Source organism: Anas platyrhynchos, chromosome 4 (genome assembly GCF_047663525.1).
Source record: "Anas platyrhynchos isolate ZD024472 breed Pekin duck chromosome 4, IASCAAS_PekinDuck_T2T, whole genome shotgun sequence".
NCBI lineage: Eukaryota > Metazoa > Chordata > Aves > Anseriformes > Anatidae > Anas > Anas platyrhynchos.
Genome location: NC_092590.1, coordinates 67,446,215 through 67,470,457, shown reverse-complemented (window position 1 = coordinate 67,470,457; position 24,243 = coordinate 67,446,215). Strand labels below are relative to the sequence as shown.

Below are 24,243 nucleotides of genomic sequence, written 5' to 3'. Positions count from 1 at the left end.
AGCACCTTTCCACTGCTCTCTTAACTTCTCTTTATTCCACTGTCCTTATGCCAAGTACTCTGTGTGGCAGGAGGCACTGTAATTCTCCCAGAAGCCCTCTCAGCTGGGAGCAGAGGGTCAGCATTCTCCTATTCACAAGTATCTATGCTATAGGTCACTTACGTGGCATCAGATGTTCAGTTTTGTATTTATTTTTCCGCTGTTTTTCAGTCATGGACATACATGTACACTATGGAAAAGGTTATAAAAACGTGCACGGATGCCATAGCCAGTTGTGCTGTACTGTACAGGTGCAGTAACCACACAGGTGATAATTAAGGCTGTGAACGTCTGACAGAGCAGCTACTCTGAGGTAATGCCTCGGCTGGATGCATTCCCAGCCGATCAGGTGAAGGGGAATGTGCTCCTCTTTCATGTTCTTGCTTCTTCTTTTTGCAACATCACTACGAGGGAGCTACTGTTTTCATTGCTAATCCACAATCTAAATGAGACTTGGCTCTAAAGCCTGAAGCAGTACCTGGATCAAAGTTGTATTTATTCTGTTCTGCTGCAGTCTAGGGAAAACAGAGCAGTTCTCCTTGACTAGAGGAATATTAGTTCAAATCTTTATACATGGAAGAAACAGCAAGTATTAACAGTCTGGCATTATATCTCGAATCAAGTTGGTGTCACTGGAGATGAAATTTGGTCTAACATTACATTTGATGGCTTCAAACACAGAATTCGTTGGTAGAGGTAAATCTAGTTTGTAAATAGCTTGTAAATAAATGAGGTTGTACCAAGAAGGACCGTGGGTACTACGTGTCTCAAACACCATATTTAACATCAATGAGTTTGCACCAAGCTTAAAAATTACAAAGTATGCCACAAATTTTGTACTGTAATTTGATATATTAATGTTCTTTCCTTTACCAGTTGAGCATAATCTTTTGCTTATAGTGACCTCTAGTGTAAATGAATGAAACAATTTGGATGCTGCTATGAATTGATTTCAGGCAGAACCACAGTTCAGATGCAGTGCAGTGCATGTAGAACATTATAAGCGTTGATACCGTTACCTGTTTGAGGAGACACATACGCATGCCATCTGTTTAACTATGTAACAGCCTGTTTTATGGATTAAACAAGCATGCAAAGCGTGAACAGAAAACCATAAAAACAAAAACATTCCTTCAGCCATAATAAAAAGTAAATAAAGAATTTAAAGATCTTTCTTGATTGCTGTGTAGTTGTGTTTAGATTTTTCTTTATGGATCAAAAACAAAACAAAAGAAAACAAACACAAACAAACAAACAAAAAAAAGCCCAACTATATATGATTCAGGTAATTTCCAGCATTTCCAAACACATGAAATTACTCTTACTTTTAGAAATACAGCCTTGTATTCCACTTTGTATCTGAGATATAAATCAAAAAGTAGTGATGCAAGAATTTTTACAAGGATTGCTCTAAAATCTAGAGACTTACCAACTCCTGACCCCAATTTTAACCTCGGTATCATATATACATGGTACTTGGTATCATATTTATATGTGATATCGAGTTTTTTTTTTTTTTTTTTTTTTTTAATCCTGGTATATCCAAGTATCCAAATAACCATTCACCCCCCTTTTATTTGCAGAATAATTTGCTATAAACCCAATATTTTTCTGTCTGGTTTCTATAAAACTGTAGGAGAAAAGGAGAAATAGAGCAGATCATTGTAGGAAGTAAGTTATCATGGAAAAGTTCTGATACTTGGCAATGTTAAATCTGGAATTTAACAGTTGCAGGGAATTTAGCTAGGGAAATAGTCATTTCAGTCCCTGGATATTAAGAATTCACGCTGTAAGCATCTTTCCACAATTCAGGAGGAAATCACTTTGGACAAATAGAAATTACCATTTCTTTGTCAAACCAGTTCACATGGCTTGAAATGTAAAGTGTTAATAATTTACAAAGGATACTACAAAAATGTTTCTATAAGCTACCTTCTGTCCTTTCCAGGATTCCATCTGCTACCCAGCAGCAAACATTTTGTTCTCCATCCAGAAAATACGATGTATAAATGCTGTCTTAAAAACTGCATTGCTACGTCTCAAATGTAGGTATGTTTAATGTAAAGGATTCTGTAACAGACATTGCGTAGCATTTAATTAAGTTTTCAAAATTGTGCAAAACTGTCACATTGCAAGTTACATTTCTGACAGGAATATATGCTGTTAGTCCTATACCTGTCAGATCAAATTCTGTCATATTGTGGCTTTCTGGGTTTTAGTCAGGAAGCCCCCATAGAGTCGTATTAGTCATTAAATTTTCAAATCATACCTATATCAATAGTGCTATTTCCAAATCTCACTACTTCCTGCCTAAAAACACATTGTCAGAAATGTGAAAATAAAGGGAACTGTGATGTGAGTTAATTAATGATATGAGCGAATTAATTAAATATTAAATAGAGAAGTTCAGATTGATAATATCTGCACATGTTCACATTATTCCTTGTCAATTATGTAAAATCAAGAGAAAGGCTTTGGTCAACTTGAAATGCAGATTAAAACATCTGTTCTTTGTCCATTCAGTTCTTATCTCCCCCAGACCTTTAAGATCCAACTTTTTTTGCTATAGACTTCACTGTGCTTGTTCAGATTTGATTTATACATTTCAGTATTCCAATCCTATTGATTAACATTAAAAGTGGTGGGGGTTTTGGTAACTTTATCAGTGACTTTACCTGGCTTCAAAAGGAGTGTAGGGACAGGTTTAAGCTCTCTAATTTTGTATAATTTTTTTCTGCTTTGTCATAGCAAATGCAATCACCAAATTATTATCGTGGTGCAAACTGTAGTTAGTGGATTTCCTGAGGGTGGCGTTAGTCAGCCTGAGTTCAACATCTTCACAACCCTCTGTTAATTAAGTTGATACACACACGGTTCCCACCAGGTGGCAATAACACTTCATTCCTTAAAGCATTTGCTGAGTCTTGGCTGGTAGAAATGTATTTTCTGTAGTAATTAGAGGGAAAAATGTGATTTATAATAAAGACAAGCTGTGGATGCCCCATCTCTGGCAGTGTTCAAGGCCAGGCTGGTGGGGCTTTGAGCAACCTGGGTGTCTGTGCCCACGGCAGGTGGTTGGACCTGGATGGGCTTTAAGGTCCCTTCCAACCCAAACCATTCTATGGTTCTGTGATTTTACAGGCACTTAGAAAAGGTCATTTGTAAGTGACAACAGTGTTCTGGGCAATATCCATTAATAGATTTTTACAATATATTTCGATACAAATACAAGCAATAGGAACTTGGCTCCTGAGAAACTGAAATTGTTTAAATTTGCCTTTCAGTGAAACCCCAGGCAGCAGGCGGCATGAAATGCTAATTTACTAGTGAGAGCTTAAACCTCTCAGCAATCTCACAATTTTAGCTCAAATTTAGACTGATCAAATCCACACCTTCATCTGCAATATAATTGTACATTTTAGATTTTTAATCTAGTTGCACTTATGTAAGTGCTGTACACCTGCTATATACAGTAAATTTATAAAAGGAGAAAGTATTACTTGCTGTGTACTCACTTTTCAGATGCTCTGCAAGTAGTCAGCAATCTTTATACAAACACACTTCACCTGCAGATCTGTGCACCTGCTTAGACCAGCAGTGCTTGTTCCACAAATTCAGGGTTTCCAGATATGTTGCAGCTCAGTTAGAGTCACTGGCCTGACAGCTTCCAAAAAGTTTATGACCAGTGAGAAAAATCCTCAAATTTCTCTTAGAACAATTTTCAGGAAGAGAGTATTTCTGAGGCAAATGATATAACAAGTGTGGTATCTCAAAACTAGTTTCATAATAGTTGTCTCCACTCTTCAGTATGTTATCACGCAGAGGCATGCCGTGTGCTCAGTTATTTTCTGGAGTTCCCTCTAATAATGTGTGAGAAGATGTAAGTGCCCAAAGAGGGCTTCACAAGGAATGAACAGGACAGCATCTAACCAGGCAAGCAGAAAGTTCTGTGGAAGGAGATGGAGACAAACATTACAATCTTTCTCGTACAGAGGAAACTGTTTAGAACAAATGCCTATTTCTGCTATTACAATGCAACCTACTGTATTTTTAAGAACTAAGGTCATCTTGCATACTTTGAATGCAGTTCTTTTGTAAATTTTCACTCAGCAGAACACTAAGTTCCAGCACTATACCCATCAACTCATATTTTCCACAAATCCTAAACAACTAAAGTAAATTTTTCCTGCTCCCTTACATAGAGGTGTACATGCATAAAATTCCATAAGTATTTCTGAACCATAGTAACTTAAAAAAAGATGCATGGTCAGAATCCTTTCTTGTGTATTCTGAATTTTAACCTATTGCAACTTGTCTGATTGCATAAGCTGCCCTTTTTCGTTTTTCTTTTCTCCAAAATGCTTACACTTGGAATAAAGAAAAAAATGCTGCAATAAAAATATTGCATTAACATAGCCATTGCCCTTTCCTGTGTAGTTAAATAGAAGTTTGAACTGCAGAGAAAAGTAATTTATAGCATTGTTTGAAATAGGATATTGCATTTGGTTTAGGTTAAGGAAAATGTAAGGTGGTTACAAGTTACTGTTTTAGATGTAACAGCTTATGAAAAATAATTGCTAGTTTTATATGACTGAGTATATCATGAAATACTCATAAACCTGAAAAAATATATTTAATGTGTCATTTAATACCACTTTTAGTGTGTTTCTAATAGCTTTTTGGATGAAAGCCCTTTGAACATGAATAGCTAAGACAAAAAGGCTGCAAAACTTGAAAAACTTTACTGCCATATATATTCTTGAAAGGTCTAGCAGTACTAAGACACGTTCTGTTTCAATGTAAGGAATCGAGTATAGGAAAATTCCAGCTGAAGAAGCTCACTACAAATTCAAACCATATTATACAGCAACAGAGCTAAATATTTTGCAGGATATCTAAGGTATATTCTCAGCTATGCATAAATGGACTTCACTAGGAAGGCCTAATAACGATGTATTCACTGAAGTGGAGCTTAGTGGTAATAAATCAAAAATGTCCCCAACCTGATGATGTCAGATATTTATTATCGTAGACCTAATTCTGTCCAGTGTGGATTGCTGCATTAATGTTTTTTATTTTGCATACTTGATGAATATTTTTTCCCTTTTCTGGAAATACCATTACAATGCAAAACAATTAAGAATAAAAGTAGAAAACACATGTTCGGACAAATTTTGGAACAGGGTCAATTTAACCCTCAGAATGCCAGAGCCATTAGGGAGCACAGGTCATAAACAGCAGCTCCCATTCCCTGTTAAAGATTAAATGTTCTTTGTGACAAAATTGTTCTCTGCCAAAGCAACATAATTATATAAGTGATGTACTGCAACAGAAGGAAAAGATGAAGAACTCTAGATTTCTTTTCACAGTGTTAAAAAAAAATATATAGAGAGAAATAAGGCCAGTGCAACTGCACTCTATAGACCATGCTTTCCCATACTCATACGTACATCCATTATGTAGAAATTTTAAGTTAATTTTTTGCATTTACAAGTCACAGAGGACATTGTCAAATACTATACACATACCTGATGTTTTATCCTTCTTTCACACTCTTCAGCTACCTACTCTAATGGAAATAAAGGATTTTTCCTACCACCATACTTCCTCAGGAATGGTGCCCAAAAAGCAGGAGGCAACCTTAGCTGAGTGTCACAAACGATGGAGTGTCAGTAGCAAAAATTACATGGAAATGCACTGATGTTCTTCATACTTTTCTTCAGTAACTTCTGGCACACATTTCTTGCCTCACTCATCATAATTCCCTGCAAAAATATCTCTTCCTATTATTTCCTAATGATGCTTTATATATAGTATCACCCATCACCTCACCTTTCCTACTTCCAACACACTCAAACACAGAGGTGGAAGTATGTCTCTGTCATTTCTGGATCCAGTGTCAGTGGTAGTACACTGATGCAATTTGTTATTTTATATGCTGAAATTTTATATGCTTTCTGATGTAAATTTGCTTTGTATTTCTGGCACAATTAATCTGCAATGCAGATGAACTACATCTGGATAAAAGAGAGTTGATTAACCACATGTATTTTTTTAAGACATTATTACAATTCTTTTTTTTTTTTTTTTCTTATTTATACTCAGTTCTACTGCCATCAGTATTTGGTTTATGAGTATTTTGGGCAGCCCAGTATGCAGTAAATGTTCTAGCCATTATTGCTGAGTCAGATACTTGTAAATTCTTTGGTTTGGCACAGTATACACAATAAATACTTTTTTTTTTTTTTTTTTTTCTCTCTCATTGTATTGTAAGGTCATATTTATTCTGCTATGCTTTAAGTCATTCTAATTACTCTTTGTTCAGATGGCTAGTAAGGGTGTATAACTTGGACTGCCTTTTTTCATGTAGATTGGTATTTCAAAGATGAATCTTACTTCATATGTTTTGGTCCATGCATTTAGACTCTGAATTTTGTGAACTCTCCATGCAACTACATTCCTGAATTATCCCTAGAATTATCCTGAATGTCTCTGTTAAATAAAACTTAGATAAGTCTTAGACAGGAAAATGGCAATTTTTTTTTTTTTTTCATCCATTTGCTAGTTTTCTGTGTGTTCTGCTTAAAAATAAGCAACAAATATACTTAATAATAAGTCTATTGCAAGACTTTGTGAGGGAGATAAATAATGACATACATCTGCAAAAATTCTGTGACCTGAGAGACAGCTTATTCAGGATGGCAGCGCACCTTTGCTATGTTCATTTTAATGTGCATAAAGGAAGTTAGGATGACATACAGCTATGGATACTGATGTATATGGATGCCACGTGTCAAGGCGTTAAATCTTCCCAGTATTAATGTGTTGACCTTATTTAAGTTAGGGCTATATGAAGAAAATGAGGATTCAGCAATAGTTTCAGACCAGGAGTCTTGTAAACTAATATCATGAAGAAATAAAGGACAGACATATTCCAGCCTGCAGGCTGAAATAACTGTTTTAACAGTTGGGAGTTGGAAAGAACTGAGTAATTTTAGAAACAGCCATAACCATTTTTAGCTGGTTAAAAGGCTACAACCATATAAAAGTGCTAAGATTTTTTTTATAAAATACATAATTTCTTCAAAAATGGTAATTGATTGACATACATTTTTATGGATCAAACAAATCTGGTGGGATGAGAAATTGAGAAAGAGAAGCCTTCAGGATTAATTTGCAGGGAGCAAGGTAGACTGTCTTAGAAAGGAAGACGGACAGACAACTGATAAGAAAGATGTCTGTGTTTTATTGTTTCAGAATAAATACAACTTCTTGCACTTTTTAAAAATTCTAATTACCAATGTTCTATGGTAAGGAGAACATTTGATAACTGATGGCCAATTTAATTGTTCCAGAAGAGAAGAAAAAAAAAAAGTAGACTTGGTGTGGTGAATCATGGCTGATTCACTATAGACTGCATCTTGGTCCAATTATGAAATCAGGGAAAAGAAATTACCTTGACAGACATGTGACTGAGATCACCTGCAGTCCCGAACAATTACATTTGGAAAAGACAATAAGCCTGAGAAAAGATATCTGATACATTTTAACAGACATAAGCTTATGTTGGATGGGGGAAGCCTTTTTAATGACCTCAGGATTCTTTTCTGCTTGTTCTGAACAGCCTGGCATTAATTCACAGAAAGGCTCTCAGAAGTCTCAAAAGGACTTAAAAGCTTTTGTAATCTTAAATATGATATACAGCTATCATTTTAGTAACAATACCAGAGAAGGTCTATCACAGAAAAATGACTTACCATCATTCAGTATTTCCAAATGAAACAGTAAGAGCACAAGAATGTTTGAATTTTTAGACTTTTAAAAAAGAATTTAAAAGTAACTTGAGAGATATAAAATCAGTTCCCAAATCAAAATGTTGATTTCTAAAACTGCACAAAAGCTGCTTCACTTGAGGAAATAGATATTAGATATTAATAGATATACAAGAATATTAATAATGTTTTCATTGTTGAGCCCTAATTTGATTCTTTTTCAGTAGTTCAAACTTGAAAGCAAACAGTCCAGCAAATACACTAAGAATCTTTTCTTGTTTGTTTCTATTCAGAGTGTTGTGCCAATAAGTGGGTAACTTCTTCAGAGGATCAATGAATTCTGGATAATGTTAGTGGAAGGCAGATGAAAATCGACTTCATTTTTTCAGCTTTTGAAATTACTTAGATTGATAAACACAGAATCAAGATCAACATGAAAACCGAGGCAGTAAGACTAGCAATAACAAGTATACACCGTTAAGAACAGCAAAGACTGATCTGCAAGTTAAATAAATCATTATAGTTCTACTTTTGCTGTATGGGAGCAGAGGAAATACTTTGTTGGTATTTTGTTTGGCCCTGTCTTGTGGAGGTGGAACTCAGTGAAGGACGGGCTATTCCTTCTGAAATCAGAGGAGGTATCTCCATGTAGCTCAGCTGCCGTACAGCCCTGTGGTTGGCAGCATCAGGCCAGGAAGGTAGGATGATGTTTTCTTCCATTCCTGAAGGCAGCTGAAATCTACTCCTTTTTAGAATCAAAACAGATGAAGGATGAAGGAACAGATTAAAAAAAAAAAAAAAAAGACATTTCAAGAAAGTAACTACTGCTGGTTTAGTGGTTAATCTGTTCAGGTCAAGTCTGAGTTGGTTTAAGTCAATTTTAAAATCTAACGCTCATCAAAGCTGAGCAAGTGGTCTTGGCATGCAAGGTCAGGAAGAACAAATGGAATAGTTATTCAAGTGCTTTCAAAACTGTCTTTTAAGTTTTAGTCTGCAAACAACAGATTATTTATTTCTGAGTGACAGGCATATAAGGAAACAAGGAAACATCCTTCACTAACAAAATGAAGCACTGTAGATAATTTCAAATGCCACATTGATTTACCCTAATTTTAAAATTTGACGCAAGATAAATAATTTCTTTATTATATTCTGAAAAAAATAAAAAAAGGTGAACAAACCTGTGAAAATGCATGGCAAAATGTTGAAAAGAAGTGCCATCATTTACTGTCACTAGTGCCCAAAACATCCAGCAATAAAACCCAAATGTGAACCTGGCATGCAGCAGGGAAAACATAAATCGATTAGCAGGGTAGAGAGAGAAGGGAAGAAGCAAATATTATTATCATATTATGCAAGCTACTCTTGTCTATTCATCCATATGCTATTTATATTGCTCTACTGTAAAAAAAAACAACCAACCAACCAACCAACCAAACAAGCAAACAAAAAACAAACCCTTTTTATTCTTCATATATATGTTTTATAGGGAATTAATACCTAACATGTATATACTGTACAGATCTTGCCTTTAAAAATCCAGTTGCCTTTTCTAGACTTTCTTGCCCTTCATATTCCATTTCCAAGCTTTTCTTTAACTCACCAAGTTCCAACTCTTTACCTTTTAAGAACCAAAAGTGTACTTAGCAGTTCTGCTGTAACTGTCTGAAAGATAACCATGGGCATCAGCATCAGTATGCCATTAAATGCCATCAGTATGCCATTACATTTAGCCAAGACCACCTATGCCAGAGCTGAGGTTCACGTAACTGAAGAATGTTATACAACAATCCCATTTTGTGTACCAGTTTTCTGCAAGGACTGTGGAAGAAATCTGTGAAGCAAAGCACCGGCAGAGTAGTTCTGCAGCCACAAGGTGTTCTTCACACCTGCTGCCATGCCTCAAATTGTACTCTAAATCCTAACAAATGAATGAATTTAGTTCTTCTTGAAAAATACGTTTCCCTGAATAACATTTTCCAGCGAATGTCTCTTTCAATCCTCAGAAAGCTCATTTAAATGTGCCTCAAAGGCAAAACACAAAAAAATAAGTTTTTTATGTTTTTAAATTCACTAGGCATTCTTGTATGAATCTTACTCTTCTGGCACAGGATTTCAAGGCTTCAAATTGCCACTGAAGGTGCAGAAAAAGCCTATTGAGTTCACCAGATTCCCTAGGTCTGGACTGCAGATACTCTTTAATTCATAGCCCTCACCATTATTATCCATCCTCTAATTGCTTGTTTTCTTTCCCTCCCAAATAGGAAGCCTATGCTCAATCAATCTGTTTCTAGCATATTCAATTAAAGCACCATTCAATGCATCTTCAGACTTACAAATTTTTCTCTATAGGTAAGAAGACTCATGATTACATTCTGTTTTATAAGGAATAATTTACTTTTTGCATAATTTTTACTATGCATGCCCCAAAGCCTTCTAATCATACTGTTCCCAGACAGATTCAGCATCTGAATTGTTACACAGCCGGTTTGAAAGCTCACACTCCAAAGTTGTAAAGAAACCCTGCAAATACACTTATATTCACTTAGGCAGCCCGGAGTCTAGAGAAGGCATCCATTACCATTTTAATTCTCTTTAGGCATGTCATTTTTAAAGATCCCTGCTTTAATCATTTCATTGTTACATTTCTACTCGTAAGTTACAATTTTCTGGCTTTGAAGAGATAAAGACCAACACTGAAGATTTTGTATGTATCCAGCAGTGATGGAGATGAATCAGTATTACAACACCATAGCCTCTTTTAACACTGAACAGAAATAAATCTGTATGTTTTAAATGAATCAAATCAGTGTACCTAGACATATTTATAAAAATGTCAGCATTAAAACAAATTGTGGTAATAATAAGCAAAGCTTAAAAACTCAAGTGTTACTAAAGAAGAGGACTAGCTGTTTGGTTGAGATTTTAAAATGAGAGCTCATGTTTCCAGACTCTGCTTCAATAATTATTTTAATTGTGTTAGGATTCGTCTTTCCTTTCCCCATGAGGGGGCAATCATGCTTATCCAACCTGATAGCCTTCTATGATGAGGTGACCAGCTCAGTGGATGGCTTTATGACACTGTCCACCAATAACACCCTTAACACCCTCACAGGAAAGATGGCAAAGTACAGACTAGGTAATTGGATAGTGAGATGGACTGAAAACTGCCTAAACTGCCAGACTCGGAGGGTTGTGATCAGCAGCACGAACTCCGGCTGGAGGCCAGTCACTGGAGTTGCACCCCAGGGGATGATACTGCCTCTAATACTGTTTAACCCCGTCACAAATGACCTGGATGACGGAACAGACTGCACACTTGGCAAGTGTGCAGACAGTACTAAATGTGGAGGAGTGGCTGATGCACCACATTGTTGTGCTGCCATCTGGAGGGACCTTAACTGGCTGGAGAAATGGGCAGTTTGATTATTTCAAACTGAACATATAAAATGCAACCGCATTAAAAAAAAAAAAAAAAGTAAAATACAGATTTGAAAACGTGGCTTTCTTTACAGATTCTGGAAGCAAACATACCCTGTAATTTACATTTTGATAACTGCAAGGGAAAGAAAAAAAATGATGCCAGAATGGACTCCCAAAATTCAGTGGTAAATCAGGCAGCTGTCCTAAAAGCATCAAACTTGTTTTAAAGACTTAAAGTCATCTCTGCTCATTCTTATGTTATTAATGCATAATGAGATTCTTCACTAAAATCAGCAACTACAGTGCAAATATGCAAAAAAAGAAAAAAAAAAGAAAGGCTTTCAGGGCATGCCTTTTTGACTACAAATGACTGAAACTCTCAATTACTTTATATTCATACAGTATAATAAACTACAATATAAATATAAAAAATGTAATGCTAAACACATGAAACAACTATATTTATTGGTAGTACAGCAATTCAGTATAATGATCATAATTGGTCTCTTGGAGTACTGCTTTTTTTTAAACCATTAAAAATGCAGCATTGATGACTGCATGTGAATATATATAAATAAACTTCCCTGAGGTGTATCATTAAACATCACAGATGTATACCTAAATCACTTATGGAAATTTCTCTAGGGTTGTGAGAGATTTTTTTATTGTCTTGGAAGAGGAACACGCATCTAGAGAAAGACTTAGGGGCTCACTTGTACTATTTGACCTTTTTATTAAGGGAAGAGAATGTGTTTACAGTGAAAGTATTGTAAATTTTATACTTTAAAGCAAATAACACCACCAACTCTTTTAACAGGAAACAAAGTGTTCTGGTGAGTATATAGCATTCACAGTACTGGTATGTGACTGTGTGGACAAAAACTAACAGACAAAACCAACAACAACAACAAAGCATTAACTACTTACACAAAGCTAGAAAGAGAACAGCTAGTTAAGCTTAACGGTATGTCACTGAAAAGCAAGTACATTTTTGTAAACCTCTTCAAAACATTTTAAAAGAGCCCCAGTCTCACAGCTCCCTTGTTTTCAGTTACTGAATTTATCTGGTGAATTACTGAAAGCAATGGGGTCTAAATGCCAGCTACTTCACGCACATGATAGATATGGTCTACAGGACAAATATGATATATGTGATAGCATGAAATGCATTGCAAAGTTAGGCGTTTTTAGCCTGGATAAAGAAAAGAAAAAACAAAACAGAACAAAACAAGCAAACAAACAAAAAAACACACTTAAATGTTATCAGAGTTCTTGAATGTTCTGCTTTTCCATAAGGGGCTCTTCCTTTGTCATAGTAGAACTGAAAGGAAAAACACAAACAAAAAAAAAGACAACAAAAAACCACTACTAGTTATGTGTTCGACAAAACAAGTAATTGTTTCATTCCTCTGTTTATACAGGGAAAATCAAACCAATGTCGTCCCTCCCCCCAACAAAAACAGCAAACAGCAGTGAAGGCCAAAAGCATTTAGAAATGCTAGAAGCTCGTATGCACTAAATAACAAGTAATTCAAACCTACTATTTGCTGAAGGGGGAAAATTGCCACCAAGGTTTACAGAGAAATGACTACATGGAACAGAAACAACTACCCAAGAAATGCTTTTAAGACTTTTGGTCAAATACTAATTCCACAGATATGATGGATTTTTTAATGCAATGGGACTCTGCAAACACATTTCATACAGGTGCATATATGTTCAGTAACTGTCACTGCAATTACAGGGACGCATCACAGACAAGCCCTTTGTTCTCTTACTTTCCAATCTTGAACACTGTCAGAGAATGCAAGACAAGCCATGTTTAACTTCTAGCTCCCATATCTCTGTTATAAAGGACTTTGTTTCTAGAGGTACACCATTCATCTCCTTTTTCTCTTTGGAGTTCCCATGTCAACATTTAAAGAAGTTACCTGATCTAACCAGAGATTTTCAGTCTGAGAAGCTTTGTTCTGTAGTACTGTCTCTTTCTTTCTAATGAGGGGGCCATGGTTGTCTTCTTACGTGTCAAGAGCTGCATGTAACACTTCTAAAATGAAAACAAACATACTTTGACTAGGGTCAGAATCAACTAAGAACAGAAGGTGAGTCATTGTAAGACATAAAAATCATGAATATAATGCTTCCTCAAGGACAAAAGAAACCCTGACAGTTACTTGAATGTATGGTTCAGAATTAAAGCTGAGAAATATAAACAGAGATTATTTTTTCACATTGTTCTACCATAATAAAGAACATGATGCAGGAAAACCATACTCCCCATAACCATGCTGCAGCAATGAGCTCAGTAAACCATATTAACTGTATCTCATATTAGAATTGGAGAAATGTGAGTTCTAGCCCTAATTGTCCCACTGAATTGCTGCCTTGCCTCAGGTCTCGCATTTGTCATTTTTGATACTTGCTTCTCTATCTCCAAGAACTACTTAATTGCCTTTGTAAAGTATCTTACCAATCTTTAAATAAAGCAAAGATTTAGAGAGAGGTAATATTGTTTATTAGACAAAGCAGTATAGCTTTGGACATACAAGTCTGTGGACACACAAACACTCCAGATATTATGAAACACTACAAAATTTCTAAGACATTAAACACTGACAAGAACCCATCTAAAAACTAACCTAATATTTTTGCTCAAGCAATTACTGCTACTTCTGTTCCCATTTAAGTTGTTTATGCTAAGAATACAGACTTTAAGTTCATTATAGAAGTGACCTTTTTGTACTTTCCTCCTCCCTTCCCCCCACAAAAACCAAACAGCTATACAGAACAGTGATTCTTTCACAAAGAACTGAATAAGACAAAAAATACAGATAAAAATAAATTAGGATGCAAGTAAAGACAAAATCCACAGCAAATATACGTAAGAGGACAGAAACAGGATGCAAAGGCAAGTATGATGATTGTGCTCTCTCCTAATATTGGACCACTTTGTATTCTTAATATCCTTTATCTTAAGTCCATGCATATTTAAGCAAATACTTGCAAAAACCCATCAAGATAATATCAGGTCTCAGGCTTTTAACATGTGCCATCTATTCCTCTCCACTGCTAACATTCAGTTTTAATGCACTTGCAGCAGTCACAGGTATACACATGCATGCTTTATTCTGAGATTTATTTCCTAGAAATACTCCTCCTGTTGAACAAATGAATAGTAGTATTCTGACTTTCATAAAAGAAAAGGAATGCTAGAACATTTTCAACAAAACAGAATCTGCAGTTCTCTGTTTGTTTGTTTGTTTTCCCAATACGATAATCAGAAGATACTGTTATATTCTGGTATTAAATTCAAATTCAGATGCATTTTTCATTGAAGGAGATTATGTATCTTCCTCAATAGAATTAGAATTTATTAACATGGCTTAAAACAAACTACAACAGTTCACACAGTTCACTGCAGAAGACTGTCCTCAGTCTCAGGCTGATTTTAACTGCAAAGGGAACTATTAAAAAAATAGCACTATATGATTACAAAAACACAGGACTGGAAGAGATTCAAAACCAATCCTCTACTACTCCTACCCCGATGCAGGATCCAATTCTCTTTTGTTGAAATTCATCCAGGAAAGAGTAAAAAAATGACTTCTCACAAGAAAATATGCTATGGTTCTTCACTGATGTTACCATTAAAATGATTTTGATAGATTTAATAGATAACAAAAACAAACAAACAAACAAACAGAACATCCTCGCCTCCCAGATGGAAAGTAATAGGAGCAAATAGAGAATGTTATATTTTCCCCAGCTAATCAGTGATCTAGGATAGGTCAATAACAGGATGGATCAAGTAGGAAACACACAATGAAGAATAACTGGCAAGGTAGTGGTATATTTGGGATTATAGTAGATTAAAAACTGATGAATCAAGAATGTCATTCTATTTCAGATAAAGGCCATCTTGGCATGTAAGGCGAACAAGGTAATCCTACCACTACTCAGGACTGTAAGGCCACAGCTGCCACGCTTCAAAAGCCAAGCCCATACTATGATAAAGATATGAATCACATGGACAAAGTCTAGAGGCGAACAGTGAGTGGTCCAAAACCTAGGAGGAATTCAGAGGAAAGTTGAAAAATTAGTCTTCCAGATCTATAAAAGAAGATATTTCAAAATATGCAAAATCTTCTGCAAAGAGAATGCTTTTAGAACTCAAAGTAGATAGAACTGTTAGAAATAACTTGCAGCAAAGGAGGTTTAGATTAGATGTTAATTAAAACTTTACAAGAACACTGAAACAGACCATTTGAGTCTGAGTCTCCATCATCAGAGTTGGTTGTTGTTTTTACAAGAGGGTGATATAAACCTCTATAAGAAACATCCAGGCCATAAGAAGAATGCCTTGGAGAACAAGACAGTTCTCAGATCCAGCTCTGAGATTTTTATTAACATTCCTATGCTATTCAAATGTATTTTTTTTCTCATTTTACCATGAAAAGTATTATTTCTTTTTGAACTGCACTTCTTTTAAAGAAGGTTTGATAAGTGTCAGTATTTTGGCATGCATTTCATTCCATATCACTCTTGCAATATACCACTTAAATGCCACTTAAAAAGGTATAGTTAGAATACTCCCTTATTATTTGCTGTCTCTTTTAATCCCACTGTTGTTTTTTGTTTGTTTGTTTTTGCTTGACACAGCTGAGAGCACTGATCTTGTTTCTTAGTAAAAGCCAAAGATGGGTATCTGATGAACATAATGCTTTGCTTACTCAAAAATGCTGCACAGCTAACACAAAGGTTGACAATATATTCACAGTTAGCTATTTAATAACCCGTAATCAATTTGTCTTTTATTTATTTATTTTTATTTTTTGACATACATATGTAAATTATTGCATTAATAGAGTATTTCCTTACTACTTCAAAGAGTCAAAAATCTGCTGTTTACACATGTTCAGGGTGACCTTTTCTGGTTTTAAAATAAAGCCTCCAGTAGCAGCATAGAAACAAATCTTCAAAAAACTCTCAGGACACAAGAAAAAAGAAAGGATGGATTAAATTCTTAATTTAGATTCCCTTTAGTTATTGTCATCCCACCCTGAATTTCTCTGTGGATAAAAAGGGGGCAGAGAAGGGTGCATGGATTTTTTTTTTTTTTGTATTTTTTAAAGTTAGCTGTCAAGACTAAAAAGATGATTTCATTAAAATGCAATTAGAAGTTCACAAATTTTTCTAGGCTTTAAATTTTTAATTCACTTCCTCTTTCCTCTGGGCCATTCTCAAAGTCTTCAGAATATGCCAAGATTTTTTCAACTAAAGGCCCAAACCACTTGAATGACTCATAGTGTACTCCAAGAGGGCAAGTTACGTCATACCCTCTGATAGGGATGCAAGGACCTGAAAATTCCTTTGGAGGTTTAATTTCATTTTCCCTTTAGGTTAGCTACCATTTCCTTTCTGAAGCGGGGTAATACTTTGTATTACACTGTCTCACATCTACCACCACAAAGCATTTTATATACATTGTGCTTGATTCATTCCATTTGAGCAGGAAGGGCTTCTACAGGAAATAGGCAGTCTGAATTCCAAATACACAAATATCTAAAAAAAAAAAAAGCTAAGGAAACTTTGAGCACCTTCAGAGTAGTTTGCCAGATTTACCTGGCATTACCAGATTAAAATTATTTTGTACACTAAGGATATTGACAAACAGTGATCTATTTGCTTTTTTTTTTTTTTTTTTTTTTCTGCAGTCTCCTTAGATGGCCTCTGAGAAATTGACAAGAGTGTACAGAAAGCGAATATATTTGTATACAATACCTGCAGATTAGATCTGTAATCTCAACAGCCCTCTCTTTTTGATGCAAATCATGAAACACAACTGAAGAAGAGCCACAGAGGGAAAGCAAAGAGGGAAAAAAAAATGAGGAAGTAACGTGGTTAGTGCCAGCCCTCAGCTGCCCATACAGAGATTAACCAAGCTGCCTCTCAGGAAGCTGCATAGCCATTATCCCATCAGGCTGTGAATTAACCAGTTTACAAAGAGTTGTAGCTGAGAGGTCTCAGCAGTTCAGTCACCTGCCATTGACTACCCTTTCCTCAATTACATGTTCTTTGTATCTTCTTATAACCTAATTTCTATACCCTTTCTATTATCAGGTTCCTGCTGTATTACCGTGGCTAGACAACAGTTGACTGGACCTTTTCCAAATGGTTATGTGTATAATATCATCTTATGGGAAATCCTCACCACTACATTTTCATACTGTTGCTCTTTAACTAGGACTGTAATTACACAGTTTAATTAGATTTGTTTGACATGCATTCAGATTGTGTCCTATTCTTTACTTGCAATGTGATTCGCCCCTCCTCTATAAAATGATAGTCACAATCTATGCCAGCATGTATTGAGTTGCATACAATGTATCTGTTGTTATTTTGTCATACCACAAAATACCACATTACCTTTTGATCAGTATTACTTTTCTCGATTATGGCTGTGCTGCTAATGGAACATGTTGAAGTACACACAACAACGAAGCACTGCGACAGTTGCCAAATATCTGAGTTCTGGAAGACATTTGTTCCAAAGCCATGTAAAGAAAAGAGAGGTGAAAAAAAAAAAAAAAAGATTGCTATAGATAAAGCTCACTAAAACATGTCCGAGGACATAAGAAAATTGGAAAACATCCCGTGTTATTTGGACAGAAGTTTATGTTCATGCAATATTAATTAGGCAAGTTGTGACTGAACTCTGGGCACTGTACTTTAAGACATTAATTGATTTTCTACCCTTTCCAAAGGACAAATGTAGTAAGGACAGAGATAATGTCATTAACCCTGTCTAAGATGTCTTCTTACTTCTTATTCTGTTTTATTAAATGGTGAAATTGTCTTTAAAGTGGTAAAAGGAAAGCTGAATTATAAGGACAATTAATTAAAAATATTTGTTCTTACTGTAAATTTAATTATACCTGACACTGATACAATTAATTTTTAAAATTGATAAGTATTTTTATTTTATTTTCCTCTGTTGCACATTACCCTGTCACTTAACAGAGATTAAGTGTGCTTTTATTAAGTATGTGAGCATCCGAATTCTGCAGTACTAAGCAATTTACAGACTGTTAGGAAAAACTTCAGTTATTTTGCCTTTGAGCTTCTAGAATATGATGATAATACAAAACCAATTGCAGTGTCTTCATTGACAAATATCATGCTAATGCATCACTGGGATGAGTAATGAAGTGTCTAGTTCATCTTCCACAGCATATAACTCACTGATTCCAGTATCTTCTCCTTTGGATGGCAGCTGATTCTATCCAATTTCTACCTCTAAAGAAAAGACCACATTCAAGATTCAAAGTCCTGCTCCGTCTTCAAAGAGAGCTTCTTTCAAGTGAGAAACAGCAGACCTTGCATATTTCCTATCCTCAACTGCATCCTAGCTTGCAAAGCTAAACAAATTTATGGATCCTCTCCTCTTTTAATAGGGAAAAAGGAATGAATTTGTCAGCTGATCTATTCATTTCTCTAACACCCTTTCTTTCCTCATGAAAATGAACTTTATGACAGCAACATTTTTCTATTCTATAAGAAAGAGTAACAGAAGCTGTGGTATTTCTTAACAAAGATTTCCAAGTGGCTGCTGTCCTTTGAAATGGCACATAACATTGTATTATGTCCAGACTGCCTACAATTCTGAATAGATACAAGAAAAGTACATCTACTTTACTAACCACATAGACTGCTTTAAAAACACTAAAATCTTCAATATGATGAAATTCTAATATGAATTATATTATTAATAAGACAGACTTTTTTCACTTTTTTCATTTGTACCTGAAGTTTGTGTTAAAGGAATGTTGCAACTCAAGGTTGCCAAACATATAGAGTATTATCAATATGTACAATATTACAATGATATCTTCAGAAAGTTGAGGTGGCCATTAAACTACTCATCCTTAAAAAGAAAGAATGTGAATCATGAAGAGAAAAAAGCCACCAAAATGTAATGTTTTTAATGTCCATGCTTAGCAGCCTTTTTCCAGCAAAGCTCTGAACAGCTCACAGTGTACTATGTACTACAGCAAGCATGAGTGAATCACAGGCATGTCCACAGAGAATTCTTTCTAAGTATTATGGCTGTTACTTTAATCCCCAGTCTCTCCTTATTAGAGTTAATCATCTCAACATATGTGTTAAAGAGAGCTATACAGGTAGCACTAGAAATCAATTGCCACCCAAACCTCTTGTGCTTGTTTCAGTAGCCATATCTTCAACCAAACATGGGTTAACATATTGTAAATCTTCAGTTTTCCCCTTTGATTCAACATGGGCCAAATGCTTTATTCCCCTATTCCACAGTACAGTCATTAACTTCATCTATTTATATTGTCATTATCAATTTGATATGTGACTACACAGCAAGGCAGCTTTTAACCAAGTCAGCTGTACATGAAGCCTATAATAAATCTTAATTTTAGGGTGTATATTCCCAGAAGACTTTTCTCCCTCTATTACTGAAAAAGAGGCTTCTCAAAAACAGGTGCAAGAAAATATTAAAAGTGCGTGCATATCCACTCAGACATATGCTCCCACACAAAAGAAAGGAGTAGTGTACAATCTACTCAGTGCAACACAGAAATGTAAGTTATGATTGTCAAAATTAAATTTGGAAAATAACATATTTCAGCTCTTAATTGCGGTCTGATTCCTTTGCCTGCTATTGATAAGAGTGCATGGAAAGTATTCCCTAACAGAAGCACATACTCAGTAGCACATACTATTTCTGGATTTTGCTACCAATACCCACCTATGACAGAACCAATCAATAGGGTGAGAGAGAGTGAAGAACATTGCTAAGAAGAAACACTACACCTTGTCATATCAGTGTTTTTACCATTTGTAAAAGATTCGATTCTGACAAAATATGTGCTGTAGAAATAATTTGTTCCACTCACAGGAGGCTGTAGGCAGCTGCAGGCAGTTTTTGCCTTTGGCCAAACAGAACAGTGCCTCCATCCCACTTAGATTCTGCACTATGATCTGCAGACACCAGCATTGGTCTCCCTTTTGGTTCAGCAGTATTTTACTTTTTTTTTTTTTTTTTTTTTTTGATGAATAGGAAACCATCATTATTTTAAATGAAAATCCAAAGCAAGTTTTGTAGGGCTTGTAATAACTTACAAGAATAAAAATTATTCTGTTTCAGCTACTCTGAATCTCCCAGGCTCTCTGAAAAGGATGTCTTAAATCCATCTTTCATAGAAAAATCATTCCTATACAACACATCACACAAAAATCCTTTAGGGCACATAATGACAGTCAGTCTGCTTAAGGATCCCCCTAAGAGTAATTTATTTTTCCTTTCCTCTCATAAACAATAGTAACATTAATAATAATCAGAGCTGAGCAGTGAGAAGTTTTAAATATGGCCATATATTATACATAATTGCTGCAGTGGTGCTATGCACTATTAAATATTTGCCTGCAGATGGCTGCATTTCAATGGACAAAAACCATACTGCATAAAACAAAATTCTGCCCTTCAATGTGTATTTCTGATTTCTAAAACAGTAAAAGAAACTAATAAATCAATGCAATCATTCCACATTTACAGCAGCAGATAATTTGTTCCCCTGTATGTAATCAGTATCAGAAGTGGTCTGGAATGTTTTTTTTTTTTTTTTTTTTTTTTTTTTTTTTTTTTTTAATGAAAGAATGTAAGAACTCAAAGCATTACTATTATTCAGAGACAAAGTTTTAAAAACTTCTCATACTTTCAGTTTTGACTGAGTAGGAGAGCCACCACTGTTTGCAAGGCATTCTTCTTACTACTAAAAAGGTAGGGCAAATTTAGAGCATGGATTCTGATATACTTCTGCTAAACCACATGCTTAAAGCTCTTTAAGATGAGCATATCAATATTAAAAATGGATTAACTTTTCAATTATGGCCTGTCCTTGAAATTTCATTTTGCTTTCTACTAAATATAGTTACTTTTGCATAAGTACAAGAAAGTCAAAATGCCTCTAATTCTAAACTCCATAGCTATAAAGTCAGCAAGTGTTTTAATTAATTTTTAAAGTGTTACTTTTAAGTCCCCATTCTATTCCCACTAAAATAAATGAAGAATTTGCATTCATTTTGAGGGATACCAAACAGAACCTTGTATTATCTTGCACTTGTCTCACATAGCACTTTTTGTATTTGTTATTTCAATCTGCTTTACTAATGACTAAGGGCAGACTTAGAAAGCTGGTAACACAATAAACAAACAGTAATGATATGTCAGACACTGACTGAGCAAAATGTCTGTTTTCCTTTTAGATTTCTTCTGTAGTTCGCAACTGTGTACTCCATGTGTGTTTTTCAAAAGCCTCCCATTCTGTCAGGGGCACTACAGTTATCAGGATATATCTGGATTAATTTCTGGCCAACCCATAGAATTCCTGGGTGGATTTGGGCAAGTCTTATAGGACCCAGATTTTTCTTGAAGCAAGTCAAGCTCCCAACTGAGGCTAACATAGCTTCCCTGACACAACACCAGAAAAAGAAAAAGAAAAAGAAAAAGAAAAAGAAAAAGAAAAAGAAAAAGAAAAAGAAAAAGAAAAAGAAAAAGAAAAAGAAAAAGAAAAAGAAAAAGAAAAAGAAAAAAACAAAACAAACAAACAAAAAAAAAACACAGGTCAGATTTTAAATCTTTAACTCTATATTCCAGTCATCCTGGATACTGCATGCTTACTAGGAACATTAGTGCTTTAGGTGTGGAAACTCTGCAGTACATCTGTGCTGCACAAACAGTGCAATGGGTCCCTCAGCATGAATCCAATACTGATTTCTAGACATTAGTGGATATACCAAACCACATGCTCTTAAAAGAATGCTCTAGAGTTTGTAAAGTGAAAGTGCTTTCCAACTGAAAGGGACAGTACATTACAGATCTACATCTGACAAGAAGCTAATATTTTTGCCTTGTGCAGGCAAGATGATCACATACCCTTACTTTCAAATGAAGCCCAATTTATGTACATTTAAAAAGCGCAAATACTTCTATTAACAACAAATATTGAGAAACAAAGTGTTATCTGGGTTATAAATTTCACCTCATTTATTTACAAGTACTGTCAAGCAAAAATGATTTCACACATAAGAAAATTAGCTTGTGTGCAAACCCAGTTATCATCAGTTAACATCAGCCCGTTATATGCAAATCCTATACAGAACATCCTTTTTTTTTCAGAAGACAATCCTGCATCCCTGCACAAGACACAACACTGATAAAAGGCTACGCATACATTATTGAAGACCTTCAATTTCCTTCATCTCTGATCAGGGCCAGAACTAAGGGTCAGAAATCCTATTTCTATAAAAAAGAGTTACAGTGTAGCTACAGCATAAGGGGCTGCTTAATATTGTTTCATTAATCCAGACTTGGAACACAGCAACTAATAAACTTATTGACTTTTTTAGAGTGTATATATCAAACATTTATACTTGATAGTGTCTTGGAAAATGGAACAAATAAACTATATGAAGTAATTAATGCCAGCCAGGACATTCAAGTCATTAATTTTAAAATCAAAAGCAGCATTTTCAATATAGAAGAGAAATTTCCAGGGTTATTCAGACTACAAGAATTCCTGTAGCTCCTGCTAGAAATACCTCCCTTTGGAAAGAGATTTGTTTAAATGTTGCTTAATACTGCCTTACAATGAATGTTCCCTTTGGCTTTAATATGTAGTCCTGACTGTTAATTGCCTTTATCATTAAAAATGTACATTCTGTTTCAAATTTAGATTTTGGCCATTCGGTTTGGCCATCAATAGCATTGCGCTTTTGCCTGTTGGGCTGAAGTATCCCATCATCAAATTTCGATTGCTGTGTTATAGCCTAGTCACCCTAAAGCTCTCCTTCTGATGAATTGCCTCGACCTACCTCTCCGAGTATGTTTCAAGATGGCTGCAAGTTTCTTGTATTTGTGGTTCCTCCTTCAAATACATCTAGCTACTTTCCCATACCCATATCCTGTTGTGAAACTAAGTATGGACCTTGCACCCCAGCTGCAACAACCTGAAAAAAAAAAAATAAATTGTAACACAGCTTCTTGTCTCCTTGAGGCTGGGTCTGTTTATACAAATGCTACATTAGCCATCAATGTAACATTGAGCTAATTATTGGGACAGTCCCCACCTGCAGAGATCTTGGTATTTTACTAACCCAAGCACATTTCTGCTGCGTGGACTTGGCCTGCCACCGAACCTGGCCCACCAGACATGTGTGTACTCACAAGCAGTGCTTCAGCTTGGGTATTTTCGAAGCCAAGGTGTGACAGCACCAAGGAGGCAGCCTGGTTGGAAGCAAAGCCTGGGCCTGCGAGCCTCAAGCAGATATTCTCTTCCATTCTAACAAAATAATGAGGTTTTAAATGGCATTAGGATTTACAGCCGTCTGGCGTGGATAGCAAGCGTTAGCGGTTGAGTTAATCTGACAGCTCTAATTCTGTGCAACGATAGCCCCTAACAAAAAAATTAAATCGATAAATCCCTTTCAGCACTGTACTCTTGGAGGGTTGGGGCCCACCTGTATTTGGGTGGCAAGCCAAGAAGGGTCCCAAAAGGGAGACCAGCTGGGCTGGCACGGCTTCGGCGGGCACCGCTCCCCTCAGGCTGGGGACATTTCGGGGGGCACATCGCGCTTTGGGACGGGGGGTGGGAGGAGGCTTTTGGGGGTCCCTGGCAAACGCTGCCCAGAGAGCTGGGACTAAAACCCAGCAGGACCCGCGGAGCAGCCGCCTCGTGTCCGTGGTCCCCCGTTTATCCACCGAGAGCCACCCGCTCCCCTCAGCCGCCGCCCCGCGCCCCTCTGCGCCACCACCGCCACCCTTCCCCGCCACCACCTCCACGACCACCACCACCACGACCACCACCGCTCCCCGGTGTGGCGGTGCCGGGGCTCTCCGCCCGCCCGAGGCGGGGCTGCGGGGAGCGGCAGGGCCCGGCGCCACTGGCGAGCTCGGCTCGGGGCCACCGCCTCCCGAGGGCGG

The 24,243-nt window shown here is 36.2% G+C and overlaps 1 long non-coding RNA gene across 2 annotated transcripts; it reads right to left on the bottom strand.

Annotated features, from left to right (window-relative positions):
- Nucleotides 1-8,991: 8,991 nt before the first annotated feature.
- LOC113843658 (uncharacterized) lies at nucleotides 8,992-24,236 on the bottom strand. Of its 2 annotated transcripts, none has more exons than XR_011809254.1 (6): nucleotides 24,097-24,236; nucleotides 23,488-23,602; nucleotides 23,136-23,270; nucleotides 17,661-17,765; nucleotides 13,166-13,281; nucleotides 8,992-9,085 (listed from the first exon to the last, which is right to left on the bottom strand). It is a non-coding gene; the product is annotated as an uncharacterized lncRNA (long non-coding RNA). The 2 variants fall into 2 exon arrangements; XR_011809253.1 differs by lacking the exon at nucleotides 8,992-9,085 and adding an exon at nucleotides 11,969-12,555.
- Nucleotides 24,237-24,243: the final 7 nt, after the last annotated feature.